Here is a 6,061-nt window from a genome sequence, read left to right as displayed (position 1 = left end):
CCAGGTTGGGGTGGGGTGGGGTGGGCTGGCTTGAGAATTAGCAGAAAGGCCAGAGATTCTCTGGAAGTGGAGGCTGTGCTCCAAATTAACTTTGCTAAGTAATTAAGAATTTTAGCTATCTTAAATAGGAATCTCTAATATTGGAATTATTACTAGACCAGTCAGTCCAAGATTGAGTTAGAATAACTGGTCACATTGAAGGAAAGAGAAGAATCATTATGACTCTATTATATGAATAATCTTTCTAAGTCAGATTATACAGTCTCTGATGTTCTTTTTACCATAAGGTTAAAAAGCTTGAAGCAAGGCAGCTTTGCTTGTCCAAACTGGAAAAATGGCAAGCAAGGATGGGTCGAAAACATGTATCCAATTCATCTTCCTTGTCACTAAAGTCAGGGCACTGAGCAAACTTACCTGTCAGTTTGTCACAGGAATTAGCCATCCTGTTTCTGCAGCATTCTGTGAAGAAAACCTATGATTTTCCCTTTCCTAATAAGGTAGCTGTTCAGGATCAAGCCATATGCCAATAAGTAGATCCTTTAAGTTACTATAAGGCATTTATTAAGTTTTTTGACATCCAAGTTTCAAAATTCTAAAATAAAAGTATGATTTAAATAATGTGCACAGGAATGCACTAAATAATATGCACGGGGATATGATTTTCCCCTTCTTTGTCTTTTAAGAAGCTAAAGTTTTAAAGTTGCACAATATCTTGTCCTTGAGAATTAATAATTTGTTGACAAAACATCTCAAATACTTGACTATTATTTATAGCCAGTATTCATGTACATGGGCAGTGACTAATTGCACTTTCAAATGTTTCTCTTAAAGAGCGGTTATAAGTAGAAAGCTTGAAAAGTTATTAATAGTGACATGTGTATAATTTATTTATTAACTCAGAAATAAGAGCATTTATTTGCAGCAATTTATTAAGTATAAGTCCTCAAGAATTAACACTATTACGTGGAAACAGATAGAATCTGAGGACATCAAGAGCAATTTTTTTTTTTTTTTTACCATTTGACATGAACATTTTCCAAGAATACTAAAATATTATCTTAAACCATAACTGTTTTGAATATATAAAGAATGAGATTATATATTCAATCTATCTTATATGTAGGACCTATAGACTGCCTGAGATGTAAATCCAGCATGGCATTGCTTTAAGATGTCTAGGCAATCCAGAACAATTTATTAAATGTCCAAAAATAGCCTTCTTAAAAGGACAGCATTTTTTCTTATGTGTTGTATATGCATAAGCAATTGCAAATTTGAGAATTAATACCATCTGAGGGATGAACAATCTTAAGCAATTGTGAGTTCTGAGATATAATATTGACTCTTAATAAACAAATTAAAATTTGATTGTTCAGCATTTTAAAACACCATCCACAGCACACAACTTAATTATCTGTGCTGAAACAGGAGGAAACTCAAAAGAATAAACGTGTGATCTAACTCACATCTACTTATTTTCCCATAAAGGGATTGTTTATAAACACAATAATTGGGATGCATGCATGCATGAATTATAGAAGATACAAAAGCATGCATAAAAACAATTTTTAGCTTATCTTTGGGATATTGATTGTCAATTTTTTTAAAATGATATGCAATAGTTCAATTATTAATATTCTGTAATAACCAATTTCATTGCTGTTTTCAACAAGGAACAGACACTTTGTCAGGTTCCTAAGACGCAATTTTTGTTATAGGTTTTCCCAAACTATATGAATTTATCTTATAATCCTTTGTTAGCACCACAGTAGTTTTAATAGGATGGTTAAACTGTGCTTTGAGGTGAGCACAACCTCGGCCTAGCCCACCTGCCTTGTTGCAGCACCGCCATCCTGGGCTCCACACCCACCGGGCACCTTGGAGGGCCCCTTTGCCCTGTCATTCCTGGCCACAGCCAAGCCGAGCCTTGGCCACCCGCCACCATGACGTGCAGAAGCCACTCTAAAAAGGACTCTGAATTTTGACCTGCTGCTGAGCCCCACATCTCCGAAGCTGCCGCCAATCTGTTGTAGGATAGAAAATCTACCGAGGGCGGCAGAGCACCCTGAGTCTTAGCGGGGAAAAATACGGCTACCCTGGTGGGGACAGGAGGAGTCTCATGGGGACAATGATGAGCGTGGCCCATCCCTGAGTTCGCTACAAAGGTGCCCACTTTCTAGCAGCTCTCGTGCCACTACCGCTCAGGGAAAGCTGTATACCTCAAGGCCCCACCCCACAGCAGTCAGGAGCTGGCTGGCCAGGAGAATAAGAATAATGTTTTCTCTTGTCTAAGAATACAGAAAGTAAAGGGGTTAGGAAGTCACAGCAGAAAAAGTACATTGAAGTTACCTGATTCGAAACAAAGGAATGACTTCAAAAGGATTTACAGGAACCAGATAAATGTTTACAGTAAGGACAAAGCGGCTCTGCTTAGGGTCAACTTAATGACAGCTAAGGATTTCACACCCTTTGTTACAATGCAGCCTGCTAAAGAATTCCTATGGGCACATTTAAAAACCATTAACTAAAATGGACAGCAAATATTTAATTACCATTGATTATAATTGGTAACAATTATAAAAGCTTTCTTTATTTTCTGCAAAGCCTTCTGTAGTGTGAGAGCAAGGATTTAAAGTAAACTTCCCTTGACAGGCATTAGCTAATAAAATACTTTCCACTTAGAAAACAATATACACTGAAAGATTCAAACTCTTAGCTTCTTGATTACAGCTCACTAGAAGCAACCCCATTACAATTTATCCAGATGCAAAAGAAAAAACAAACTTTTAAATCTATAATAACTTTATATAGGGTAGGCAAGTCAAATCGCAATGTGCTGATAAATTCTACAGCCTGATTGACCTTTTTTATACTTAGAATTTAAACTTTATTTCGGGCAACATTTGCAAAGCTGCTCTTATAGCTAAAAGATATTCTCTCCTGAAGGCAGGAAGTGGGGAGGTTCTCAGAATTTCCCTAGTCACAGTTTGCGAAACAAAGGAGATTTCATGCCAACTTCCCCGAGTCTGCTCTGAACTTCCATTAACTCGAACATAAGAAAATTTTGTCTAACCCAAGAATTGTAGCCCTCATGTAATGAGGACAGATTTTGGGGGAACAATTCGACTGTCTGTCTATGCTTCTAAATTTTGGACAGTCTTTCTTAAGATTACTAATAGTTAACCTTCTGTTACCAATGTTACAATTATGTAATCCTAACCACTATCTTATGAGCTGATACCCTTGTGAAGACACGCAGAGCACATTACCAGTAAAAAAACAAATGAAGCGGCTACACTTAGAACAATCAGAGAATTTTAATTTTTCTAGCTATAATTATAAAATGAAAAGCACTTTGTCATTAGCTAAACGCAATAATTGCAAATGCAGGTAATTTTCTTAGAAAAAAAAAAATCTATCACCTTTTACGCCCCAAAACCATGAGGCTGCAGACTCCCTTTCTTAAAAAACAGTTTTTCCAACAAGGGCCCTCCTGCTGTGCCTGATTCTGGCTAAAGCATGTGACCAGTCTCTTGCTAAACCACCAGATAAAGTTTTAGACATCTTTTATTTTCCAACATGAAACACAGAACATTCAGTAATTCAGAGGACTAGACACAAACACACATGAATTGAACACGTGAACAGACCGGTGCACCAGACATAAGGCAAGACCTCAGACAAAAACAAAGAGGATAAAGAACTTCTCCTGTAGGGCCCAGAGAGAATAATGCAGGGTGTCCCTGATTCTCTCTGTCTCTGGGAGAGTTTCAAAATTCCATTTTCCTCCTGCCTGATGCAGTTTCCGACTATGCCCAATCTGCCTGATTATTAAATCCAAACCCTTTTATTTCTCTCGCCTAAAAAGCAGCTTCTGGAAGCTGTGGCCAACTGCCTACTATGTTCTTAGATCCAGTATAACTGCTGAATGTGAGTGGATCCAGCGCGGGTCACCGCTGTTCCAGCTCAGACCATACCACACCTACACTTAGCGACTACACTTAGAACAATCAGAGAAAATTAAATTAAATTTTATTAAATTTAAAATTAAATTAAAAATTTTAATTTTTCTAGCTATAATTATAAAATGAAAAGCACTTTCTTAAAAAACAGTTTTTCCAACAAGGGCCCTCCTGCTGTGCCTGATCCTAGCTAAAGCATGTGACCAGTCTCTTTTGGCCCCTTGCTTCTCGGGTTCTGGTACAAAATTTATATCTGTGGAGTTCCCCACCAGCAGTGTTTCTTACAGCGTCCTCTGCCATTCCCAGACCCCATTGTAGGCGCCAAATTGTTGTGGCCAGCCTGTGGCTCTTATTTCTAGGTTTGAGCCTGGGAGGCATCTTGGAGCTGAAAGAGAAGAGGGAATCTAGGCAAGTAGAGAAATAATGGAACCAAGACAAGCTAGTCTGCTCAAGGTTCAAATGTTTAATAATAAAATCTGTGCTTATAAAGAGGGGAGACCATCCCCAGTCACGGCAAGGTTCTTGTGAAGTTGTCAGAACAGACTTTTAGCAGAAACTCGCCAAATTCACAGTTTGCAGTTGACTCCGGAAAATCTTGGAGAACCTGTTAGGCCTCAGGCAGGTGGCAGGCAGTGTCAAATCAAAGGAGAGGGATGAGAAGCAGCACAGCAGGTGGTGAATGGTCTCAACCAGCCGGCCTAGGCTGAAGAAGGATACAGAAGGCAAGAGTGCAGGGGGAGAAATATCAATAATTACGTTTGAAAAATTTATCAGAAAACAAAATTCTATGTTTACTTGAACACACACACACAAAAATACAAATGTCCCCAAATATTATATGAAATTGTTATTGTCCTTAGTTGCTTCCCAGAAACTGAAAGCAACTAAAGATATCAGATGATTTTGGCACAGAGCACATATAAATCAAACTGGATTTGACTTTGAAGTCTTCTCCCCGGGAACTAGATTTCATAACAATAAGTAGTAAAATCCAAGGTGACAAGGGTACAAACCATTTATTATATCTAGTTGCAACATCCATGAAACACAGTGATAACCAGCAAGCCAAGTAATAGCTTAAGGTACAATAGTGCCAGTTACATCACAACAAATAACAATAGCTATCAAATTATTCTTAAGGTTGACTCAGTAGGGGAAATTTAATGCCTGGTTCTATAAACATAGTCAACTATGAGTTTCTGCTGAGATTATGGAACCTAGAGGAGAATCTAATAGTGTCACTTACACAAACTAGCATAATTTCTAACTGCATACATAGTTCTTACTGAGTTATCCACAGATAACTATAACTCTTTTTATATGAGATGGATACAATTACAGAACTCCATAAATTGTCTAAATAGATAGAATAACTGATTGTGGGGTGAAGAGCCACACTCATCCATCCACAACACTAACTTCCTGTTTAAAAGAGAGAGAACATTTTGGAAGGAAACTACATATTCTAATAACTAGAGTACAATGAAGTCTATGTAATAAGGTGTCTTGAATGCATGGCAGAAACATGAAACTGGATATTTCAAAAATATAGTCTCCTCAAAAAGAGCCAAAAAACCCCAACAACAAAACAAACAAACAACAACAAAAAAAAAAATCAAAACACTAAAACAAAAAACAAAAAACAAAAATCATATAACATACCAATGTAGTTGGGGGAAATCTCAGGGAGCCCATTCCTAGATGGAGAAATAGGGACATTCACAATTATGGATAAGAGAGTCAGTCTTTCTATGGGTATATAGAAGTGAAAGGAAAACAGTCCACTTATTTGTAAGAGAGCAGGGGGTTCATGGGAATGGCTGGACAGAAATGAGAAAAATGATGTAATTATGGAACTTACATATGAGATTCTCAAAAAAGCATTGAGAATGAATAAAATAATATTTTGTTGTAATTAAGAATGATTTTTATCAATTTAAATTAATGTTTACAAATGTGAATAAAAACTTATAAACCATGATGGGCTATCACCGACGGGCATAAGGATCCATGTTTTAATTTCTAATTTTTTACATTTTTGATACTTAAAAATTATGAGATATTAGGTACTTGAAATTTAAAGTTGAAAATTGTAATAG

Source organism: Mus caroli, unplaced genomic scaffold (genome assembly GCF_978045245.1).
Source record: "Mus caroli unplaced genomic scaffold, Mus_caroli_1 scaffold_11, whole genome shotgun sequence".
Taxonomy (NCBI): domain Eukaryota; kingdom Metazoa; phylum Chordata; class Mammalia; order Rodentia; family Muridae; genus Mus; species Mus caroli.
Note: the sequence above shows the minus strand (reverse complement) of the source record.